Source organism: Myotis brandtii, unplaced genomic scaffold, assembly GCF_000412655.1.
Source record: "Myotis brandtii unplaced genomic scaffold, ASM41265v1 scaffold56, whole genome shotgun sequence".
Taxonomy (NCBI): Eukaryota; Metazoa; Chordata; class Mammalia; order Chiroptera; family Vespertilionidae; genus Myotis; species Myotis brandtii.
The window spans coordinates 3,550,077-3,561,341 of record NW_005370080.1 but is presented as its reverse complement, the minus strand read 5'-3'; positions in this window follow the sequence as shown (position 1 = coordinate 3,561,341).

Sequence of the window (11,265 nt, the reverse complement as noted above, 5' to 3'; positions counted from 1 at the left end):
CCTGGGTGGGGTGGGAACCAGATGGAGGGGAGTTATGGGGGGAAAAAAGAGGAACATCTGTAATAATCTGAACAATAAGGATTAAAAAAAAGAGAAACTCATAGCTTAGTGGGGAAATGATCTTATGAGAACTATTCCCATGAATTGGTTTACTCATAATATTAAAAGCATTTATTGAATAAATGCTATAATAACTAAAAAACTGAATGAGAATCAGCTCCTTCCCTAAGAGAAATTATGGTCTAGTAGGCATGGTGAAATGAACTGTCCACCTTTCTCTTCTGCTCTCTAGCCACTTACAACCCTCCTTTTCTCTCTCTCCTAACAGGACATTTTTGTCTTCTGCCTCTTCCATTCTTCCAGTCCATCAGCCAAGTCCTGCAGTCTAGTGCTCTTACATTGCCAAAACCCATGACCAGCTATTTTAGCAATGTGTTAATCTCTATTTCTGTTTTCTTGTTCTTCTGGGTGTTCAGCCATTTGCAGTCCTGGGAGGAAGCTTAATCTACTTTCCCTCATGCTCCAAAGCTACACAGATTCAATGGAAAAAGTTGACAAAGACCAATCTCTTTCCTTGCAAATTCTCCCCAAATAACTTCAATTGAGGCCCTTCAGGAATCTTCCTGATCACCTCCCATTGACTGTCAAGTATTCTCTCCCAAATGTTCTCATTGTCTAGAATTTCTAAGCCCAGCACTCACCTCATGCCATGCCAAGGGTCAGAGCTGCCTGCTGATGTGAGCCCTTTTAGCATCTCTCATGGTCTCTGAGAATTTCACTCTTCCATCCATCCTATTCCTCATTCTCTGCTCATTCTTCAACCCTTTGAATGATAGCTTCAAGTATCACCACTTGGTTAATAATAATAGTAAAAGCTACCATTTTTTATGTTTATCATTAGGAGGTAAATAAGCTTTGCAAAGATAAAACCATTCCTGTAGCTCACAGAACAGCTGTTTGAAGAAACATGAGCACCTAGAAGAGTGAAAGAAAGAAAGACTGAATTATTTTTAAGAGAGAACTCATGGAAAATTTAAAAGATTCTGGTTTAGAAAAAGCATTCATTGCATTTAGGCATCTGGCAAGCACCAAGCACTGATTTCTCCCTCTCTTATATCCTGTTTACCTGTCCCTCTACTGGACAATAACCATCTTTGACCTCCCAAAAACTGACTGAGAGAATGTTGTTGGTGGTGATTTTTTCATGATTTTAAAAATTAATTTATGAAATCTATAAGTAATAAATTTATATTGTAAACAACTAACTTTGCAAGTAAAACTAAAGTGCCTTTTGACCATCAGCCCTAATTTCAGTTTCCTCCCCTGCTTTGTCCACAGTGAATGCTCACTATCAGTTTGGGATGTGTTCTTCCAAGATGTTTTCTAGGCATTTATATAAATGTGTGTAACTGCTGCCAATTTGCGACTGTGCGCATATACAATCTCGCCCTTGAGCGTGCTCGTGCACAAAGACAGAACATGAGACTGAAACCATTAGAGTGCACTCGCTTTCTGAGGGAACTGTATAAACTGCTGTTCTGGTTTCACATGCAGTAACAATTTGAAAACAACACCTTATTTATGAGAATATAACACTACATGGCTGCTTTTGATGGTTGAAGCGATTAGACTCTTCACTCTGACTTTTCTAAATATACACAAATGTGGATTTACATCCAAATGATTTGCCTCTGAGTAGACTCCCAATCAAATACCAAAGGTCATTATTATTTGATAAAACTATTTTATAAATTTTTTCTTTTGCTCACACAATCGCTTAACCAAAAAATCAAGTCAAATCATGCCTCTCTCCAGGTATGCATGCTGCCCCAGACAAGGACTCCTGTCCCAGGTGGGGACAGCCAACTGCTAGGATCTTTTATAGCCACTCTCCTCTCTGCAATGGCTATGTCTTTATCTTTCCTCTTCCTTGAACATTTTCCTTCTGCTTCTCAGAGCAGCTTCTGGTTCACAACCCCATCAAGAGATTACTACTTTAATAAAGACTAGAAATATTTTGTTTTGTTTTTACTGATTCCCAGTACTTAAAACCTCAACACTGTTTTTTACCTTTAGTTTTTTTATAATTACTAGAGGCCTGGTGCATGAAATTCATGCATGGGAGGCGGGGGGAGGTCCCCTCAGCCCAGCCTGAACCCTCTCCAATCCGGGACACCTCGGGGGATGTCCCTGAGGATCGGGCCAAAACCTGCAGTTGGACATCCCTCTCACAATCCAGGACCACTGGCTCTTAACTGCTCACCTGCCCGCCTGCCTGATTGCCCTAACTGGCCCCCCTGCCAGCCTGATCACCCCTAACCACCTCTGCCTGCCGACCTGATCACCCTTAACTGACCCTTGCCGGCCTGGTCGCCCCCAACTGCCCCCCCTGCTGACCTGGTCGCCCCATGCAGCCTGCTGCTCAGTCATTCAGTCGTCCCTCACTAAACCCCCTGCTGGCCTGGTCGCCCCCAATTGCCCCCCCTGCTTTGACATGGTCACCCCATGCAGCCTGCTGCTCAGTCGTTTGGTCGTCCCTCACTAACCCCCCTGCTGGCCTGGTCACCCCACGCAGCCTGCTGCTCAGTCATTTGGTCATCCTGCACTAAACCCCCTGCCAGCCTTGTCTCCCCACTCAGCCTGTTTGGTTGTCCATTCGGTTGTTTCTGATGCAACGGCCCCTGGCTCTTTATATATATAAATTTTACTCTAAGACAATAGAAGTATAAAAAGGAAATACAACTTATCTCGGCTCACTTTTCACCACAACTTTTCCTATTACATAAGCAAAAGATTTTATACACATGTTCATGGAACCCTAGAACCCAGTCAAGTGGCTCTATCTACCTTCTTACTTTGCCTCCCTTTCTCTTCTTCCTCTCATGCTCAGCTTTCCTGAGAGAGTAGTCTACAGCCTATGACTCCACTTCCACACCATCCATTCCCTCCTTCTTTATTGCATGTCTTCCATTCTGACATCTGGCTCCCACCCCAGCTCTCCACTGAAGTTGTCCCTGTTAGTATCACCATGACAGCCTAGATGATGAAACCAATAGACATTACAAAGTCTTTCCCTCTGTTAATTGAAAATGACTGATTACTTCTTTCCTCTCAGACCCTTCTTTTTTTGGTGGACCCCACTTAGCTTTGGTTTACCTCCTTCATGGTTCACTACACCTCCACTTATTGCTGCCCATGTTTCACTGTTGGCCCTCACACATTTTCACACTACTGCTCTCTCTGGTTGGGATCACCCACTCCCATTTAAGTCTGGGATTTGTCTTGGAAATCTTCATTAACATCATTATATACACTTAGTTTCTAGCTTAGTTCTGGCTCCTTTAACAAAACACCATGAACTGGGTGGCTTAAGCAACAAACATTTATTTTTCACAGTTCTGGAGGCTGAAAGTCTGAGAACAGGGTGCCAACATAGTCACCTTCTGGTGAGAACCCTCTTCATGGTTTTCAGATGGCCACTGTCTTGCTGTGTCCTTTTGAGGGGGAAGGGAGAGAATTTCTCTTGTTATTAGGGCACTAATCCCATTCATGAAAGCTCCATTCTCATAATCTCATTACCTCCCCAAAGCCCACTTCCTAATACCATCTAATTGTGGATTAGGCTTCAATATATGAATTGGGGTGGGAACACGGTCAGTCCATAGCAGTTTCTCTGCTCCCAAACATTGCAAACCTTCTTTCCCTTGCTTCTTAAGTTTAATGTCAGCAAGTACGGGTTGTTGTTGTTGTTGTTTGTTTTTTTTTTTTAACTAAATCTCATATCTTCTTGACCCACTCCATTCCCTTTGTACATCCCCCCTGCCACTACCTTAGTTTCAGCTTTCATTGCTTGGACTGTCACAATTCCTAACTGTGACATCTCTCTTCTAACCTCCAATACTTAACACACCATTGGGCACAGGGCAGGTCCTCAGGAGATATTAGTTGAGTAAATATCTGCACAACATTAGATATTCTCATGGACAAATTTCAAATCTCTTCACGTCACTGTCAGCTTGAAAATTTCCACCAACTTGCCCAGCTGGTGTGGCTCAGTGATTGAGCATCGACCTATGAACCAGGAGGTCATGGGTTCGATTTCTGGTCAGGGCACATGCTTGGGTTGCGGGCTTGATCCCCATTGTGGGGCAAGCAGGAGGCAGCCGATCAACTATTCTGTCTCATTATTGATATTTCCTTCTCTCTCTCTCCCTCTCCCTTCTCTGAAATCAATAAAAATATATTTAAAAAAAATAAAACTTCCACCAACTCCCTATTGCCTACAAAATAAAGTTGAAATGACTTAGTTGGTGAATCGAGATCCATGTTATCTTCTTAGACTCTCTCCTGCTTGTCCATCTTTAGAGTGCCCTTCACATTCCCAGCATCTTGAACTGCTCACTGTTCCCTAATCTTTTATGTCTTCTCATAATCATGGCCTTGTAAAAGCCATTTCCATGCCTAGAAGACCCTTTCTTCTCTTTTGGGTAATGACCTCAAGATGGCACTCTCGTAGATAGACTACCCTTTTCCTCCTTTCATTGTCATCCGGATTTTCATTACTACATTGATCATAACATCACAATAGTGTGTCTCCCTCCCCTGGACCTCAAGCTCTTGATGACAGGGAACTGCTGATTATTCATTTTAGGGACCAAATGAAACCTTTTTATAAAGTGGTCTACAGAGGCCTTGCTTCAGAATAACCTAAGAGGCTGGTTAAATATAGATCTTGAGGCCCCACCCTTGAATTGCTGAATGAGTTTCCTTGGGAAGTGGAACCCCCCTAGGTAATTCTTATGCACATCAACATTTGAGAACACAGTTACAGTATCCAACACATATTTGATGAATAAAGACATGATAAAAAGTACTGAGATCCCGACTTCTAGAAACTGTTCTATTTCCTTCATTCCTCTGGGGTATATTTTTACTGGAGACAGGGCCAGAGAATTTGGCTCAGCCATGGATCAAAGTGACCTAACAGGAAACAGTCTTGCATTATTCTCTAATCAAGTCATGCAAAGTACCTATTGTCCTGTCCAAATGCCAAATTAAGTTTATGGTCATTCAGAGCCCTGAAGATGGCTGGCTGTGATAAGAGCTAACACATTCTTGCTCAAGTGAGAACTGGCATGCTCTACATTTTTAATTCACTAAAGCCAAATTTTTAAGCTGAAGTAGTCCACAAGTACCTTCTAAGGAGTCACACTGTCTCATTTGCTGTGTTTATTACCAGTATTGGTAATTCTACTGTCAATTAATAGCTCTCCCCTGTTGACATTGGTTGGATTGTGAATGGGCCTTAAGGGTTTCATGTGGACTTTTGAAGATAAACAAGTCTTGTTTAAACCACAAGTCTCTAGCCTTAGCTGGTTTGGCTCAGGGGATAGAGTGTTGGCCTGTGGACTGAAGGGTCCCGGGTTTGATTCTGGTCACGGGCTCCATCCACTGGAGAATGCAGGAGGCAGCCGATCAATGATTCTCTCTCATCATCGATGTTTCTATCTCCTTCACCCTCTCCCTTCCTCTCCGAAATCAATAAAATATATTTAAAAAAACACACAAGTCTCTAAAATGTCTTTTTAAAATTTCTTCAGTAGAGTTTGAGCTCTATTAACATGACCTTGAGATTTGTCACATTGCACCATCCCAGGCCTAATAAAGACTAAAATACATGTATCATCTAAATGACCTCATAACTACACAAAGTATCCTCAACAAATATTTGTTAAATTTATTATTTAGTAAATAACTAAATCTTTTCAAAAGTACATATAGCAAAAGTGTCGAAATATATTGATATTATTAGGTAGTTAAATACAAACATATGTACCTGAGCGATGGGGAAGAAAAAAAAAGGCATCAAGTGATTTGAAATTGGTGGTACTTTTCAGAGGAATTGAGACTGGGTATAGTTTCCAAGAAGAGGCAAGATATAGGGTGACAATTAAGCCATCTCCTAGATTGTTCATATAATATCACAGTTAGGCCAAGTCTTAGAGGCTAATTTATTTTAGCATATATTATGTATTCTTTAACATCTCTAATATTTCTCTATTACATAAGTAGCATATACTCATTGTTGAAATCAGGAAAAATAAGTAATTAAAAAAGATGACATAAACAATGTTATATTGGAGTGTGTATTCTTTTAAATGTTTTTCCATGTATATGGCTTAAAACAAAACACATTTATTCTTTTACAATTCTGTAGGTTAGAAATTCAACATAGGCCTCACTGGGCTAGAGTTAGCTGCATTCTTCTGGATGGTCTCTGGGAGATTCTGGTGCCTTGCTTTTGCCAGCTTCCAAAGACCACCACATTCTGTGGCTCATGGCCCCTTCATCCATCTACAAAGTCAGCAATGTTAAATCTCTATGACCATTTATCTGGTAGTCACATCTCCCAACCATAGCTGGGGAAAGTTCTCTCTGCTTTTAAGGACCCATGTGATTAGATTGGACTGTCATAGATAACACGAGAGCCCATCTCAAGGTTCCTAACTGATCATCTGCAAAATCCCTTTACCATGTAAAGTAACACATTCACAGGTTCCTAGAGTTAGGACGGGGACAGGTTTGGACATTATTCTGCCTATCACATATAGAGATTACAAAGCCAGTAAATATTAGATCTATTAGGATTGCAAGAATCTGATGCAGATACGCAACTAATGGGGCTTTATGATGAAAGGATGTAAGGAAGAACTACAGAGTTTGAATACACATAGGACCAAGCCTCCCAGGAACTGGCACTTTATTCTCAGCCTATAGATATCATAACTTGTTGATGTCTCAACAGCAGGCATCCATGGCACCAGACCAGACCACTGCCTATTTCTGCTGCACTCTTGATACTTGTCAAATCCTTCTGACTTCCTCTAATGTCCTTCTTTTATTGCTTAGCTTCTCAGTTTCTACTGACTCATGGCTTCTGCCCACTGGTTTCTCCATGAGTCTTTTGGCTTCTGGACCTATCTGTGACTTTTATTTCTTGTTATATGTCAGGCTCCCTACGGAAATGATCTAATAAAGTCTGTTGGTCACTATAAGGCACTGGACACGGCTGTCCCATGAAGGGCTCCACTAGGTTATCTCATCTGCTCCCACCAGCTTATAGATGGCTGTCTTTGAAAACTGCCAATTCCTGGTTCCATCAGCAAGATCACAGGGTCACATGTAACAAACTGTGTGTCAGGAATCACTTAAGGTCACTTCCCTCACAATAGGGCCACGAGAGAGTGGGCTCAAAGAGAGTCTTCAAATCCTGGGGCAGAATGTCTTCCTAGAGCACCCTGCATATGCTGCACTGGAACCATATCTGGGAACCACACTTAGAATAATCTAGCTGAATAAAAAAGCATAAGCAGGGGCTGAACGAGAGGAAAGGAACAGTGCCCAGAACTAATACTAAATACGGGCATTTTGAAAAGGGTTTAGGCACTTGCTTTCAGTACTTCAGGGCTAATTCTTGGCCTTTAACCTCACAGGACATTGTGAAATAGGTTTTGGGAAGAGGGCTCTAATGTCTCTAAATGGTGGGCCCATTTGCTTCTCCATCTATATTTGCTCTGCAAAGGGAAAAGTCGTCTCATTGACTTGGAAAGAATGAGTCTAAACAAGTTTCAGAAGGAGAAAACTTCTCTTGGTTATGCTGAACTCTGCCACCTCACCCCATCCCTTCCTAATGGAAAAATGTTGCTGTAAATGTTTCCTCTGATATTTCCCACAAAAATCTGTGCTGTGGTCACAGCTCAGAGATGCCAACACAAATCTCAAACACAGCCACCTCCTGACAGAGAGTATACTCTGGGCTGTTTTTAGTCTGGACCTCAGTAACCAGGGACAAAAGTTGGCTTCAAATTTCAATTAATTACATGGGAAGAAATGAACATTCAATAGACAGGGGTCTTAGCATGAATGCTTCTTCCCCGATGGCAGAGTATTGGGATGTTGCCATATCACATACAACCAGGACTTTTTCTATGTGGTATGCTATTTTTTCTCCTCTTATGCTTTTAGAGTGAATGCCAATGACACATTGTCTCATGAAATTTCTATACCCTATAATAATTCATTGGACTCATACATTTTTACTTGGAAATACACAACATTCTTCATCCAGGCAATCAAAACATTTTTGGAGCAATTACAACTGTGTTAGGAGCTGAGAATAAACTAGCGAGTAAAAATATGTGTTGTATACTGTGTATGTTGGACATTTTAACTATAAGAACATAAAAATAGAACTTATAATGGCTTGATCAATACATTTTTGTTTCCTAATCAAGCAAGAAGTCTTGGGAGCAGGTGGTCCGGAGATTGGTTAATTCAGTAGATCAATAAATATCTTTATGTCAGCTTTGTTCTCATGTGGTTGGAACCCTAATGATTGCAAAGTGGCTGTAATATCTATATAGTGTATTCTCAACTATGTCCAAATGCAAATTAATACATAAATTAATAAAGCCAAAAGGAAGACACTCCCCTTTATGGGTCCCTGTGCCTTCCTTTTTTGAGAGATGATCCATTTCCTGAAGGACTATATCCCCTAACCCTACTCCCAGAAGAAATTCCCTCAAGTCTTAGGAGGCAGAATTCCATCACAAGCTGGCTTCTAAGCCAATTAACAGCAAGTCAAATAAAATAGTCATAATTTGTTTAGACCAGTCAACTTTTGCCTCAGGGCTCAGTCTTTCCTAAAGCACAAGGTTGCCCCATACACAAACAAAATTCAGCCCTGCAGCAGGAAGGGTTTTAGCTATTGGGTAAGAGACCAGGAATCTGCCTCAGCGTGGGAATTTCGGATGACACAGGAAGGAAGGGGAAAACACTGCCCACTCACATTTCTCACACAGTCTGAAAGACCAATATTCCAGTATCCTCTTTGCTACTTATAAGATCTTGGGTTAGTTATTTAACCTCTTGGAACTTCTGCATATGCAAAATGGGAAATCATTTCAATCTCATTGGGGTGCTGTAAAGATAAAATATATTAGTGTACATAAAATACCCAGCACAGTATCTGGCCCATAGGAATTGCCCAACAAATCCCATTCCCTTCCTCAAAGCCCTCAGGTTGCTTACAGTGTAAATTTCTGTGTAACCAATATGTCTATCAGTCTGTATTCTTATTAATAGGCACTATGCTGAGTATGTACAGAGGCTTCCTGAGGGAGGTGATAGTTGCTAGGAACCACTAAGGCCTCCAAAATGTAGCTGTTGCTACAATGGGTGATTTCCATTTTATTTATTTTTTCTTACTTTATCTTTCTGCTACTCTTGTCAACTCCCTCTCTCTTGGAACTCAATCTCCCCTGGTGTTCTGTGACAACATTCCTTTGGTTTCCCTCCTACCTCTCTAGCTACTCCTTTCCATGCTCTCTTTTAGGGTCCTCTTTTTGGCCAGCCCCAGACCTGTGTTCTCCATCTCTGCTGCAATCTCATATGTCAATTCTTTATTTTTAAATTCTCACTTAAGGATATGTTTACTAATTTTTTTAGAGAGAGAGGAAGAGAGAGAGAGACAGACAGACAGACAGACAGAGACAGAGAGAAAGATACACACACATAGACATCAATGTGAGAAAGAAACATCAATTGGTTGTATGAGCTCTGGCTGGGGATCAAACCCACCACCTTTTTGGTGTATGGGACTAGGCTCTAACCAACAGAGACACCTGGCTGGGGTTCACATGTAAGTTCTTGAGGTGAGATTTCATTTTTCTTAGTATACTTTCAATTTCTAGTTACATGTTCATGACACATATTATACATTTAGTACCTATGTTTAATACATTTTTTTATTTAATCATTTACTCAACCAGTATTTTTGAATGCCTACTATTTGCATGATACTGTTCTTCATGCTGGAGATATAGCATTGAATAAAACAGACCATTTGAGGGACATGGAGAGCTGTTGAGGGTTCTAAGTAGAGGAGTGATATGATCTGACTTATACTCTTAGGGGATCCCACTGGCTGCTGTTGAGAAGAGGCTGGAGCAGAAGCAGGATTTCTATTAGAAGATAATTACAATAATCAAGGTAAGAGACAATGGGGGCTTGGGTTGGGGTGGTAGCAATGCAATGGTTAACTAACCATTGTGGATGAATTTCGGTTTTAATTTGAGGTGAGATCAGTAGGATTTTCTGTTGGATGTGGGAAGTGAGAGAAATAAATCAAGGTTAAGCCCAAATGTTTTGGTTCCAGCAAGAAGAAGAAGAAGGGGTGTCAGTTTCAGAGGTGAGGAGAACTGTGGGGGTGCAGGTGGGGATGGGAATGAAGAGTAAGCTTTGAGGTGGGTTAAGTTCTACACGGTTGTTAGACATTGACATGTAGCTGTTGAGAAGGAAATTGGATTTAGGACTGTGGAGGCCAGGGGAGAGGTCTGGGCTAGAGCTGGAACTTTGGGAGTCATCAGCATGGAGATGACATTAAGGCAGTGATGCTGGATGAGATCACCAAGGAGACTGCACATGGAAAGGGAAGCAAACTGATGACTGAGAACAGAGAGGTCAGGGGAGAAGGGAAACCAACGGAGGAGACTGAGGAGGAGCAGCCTGAGAGGAAGGAGGGCCACCACCCATGTGTGGCGTCCTGCAAGGCTGTGGTGAAAGAGTGTCCAGCAAGAGGTAAAAAGTGTGTGGATTGCTGACAGGGGAAGTACGATGGGGCTGAGCCCAGACGATGGATTTGGTGACGTGGAGGTCATGGGTGACTTTGACAAAGCACTTCAGTGCTGGGTGCAGAGGGAATTGGAGGAGTTGGAGGCAGCAGTACAGGCAAGTCCTTCAGGGAGCTTTGCTATAAAGCAGGAAAGTGGGTAATAGTCAAGTGAGGCCTTTTGGGTTTGTTTAAAGAGAGGAGATTTAGTATTCTTGAATGATTAAACATCTAATAGAAGAGAAATTTGTATGACACAGGAGAGAAGAGTGAATTGTTGGAATGAGGTCCTTGAGAAGGGCAAGGGGATGTAATCCAGGGAATAGCAAAGAGGTTGCCTTCTGTCAAGAGTTCAGCTAAGTGACTCCCTGGCATTGCTACCTTGGCATTCATGTTGTTTGGCCAAGCAGCCTGCAGGAAACCTTAAACTGACGTTAGCCCCTCATGCAAGAGCATTTCCTAGATAACAGCCCATAGAGTCACAGAAAATGTAAGTTCCTGGTGTGACGCCCCCAACAGCCCTTGCTATCAACAGGCCCCCCTACCTCCCAGGCCTTCCCTTGTGTGCCTCTTAGGTAAGACCCCTGGGGAATTTA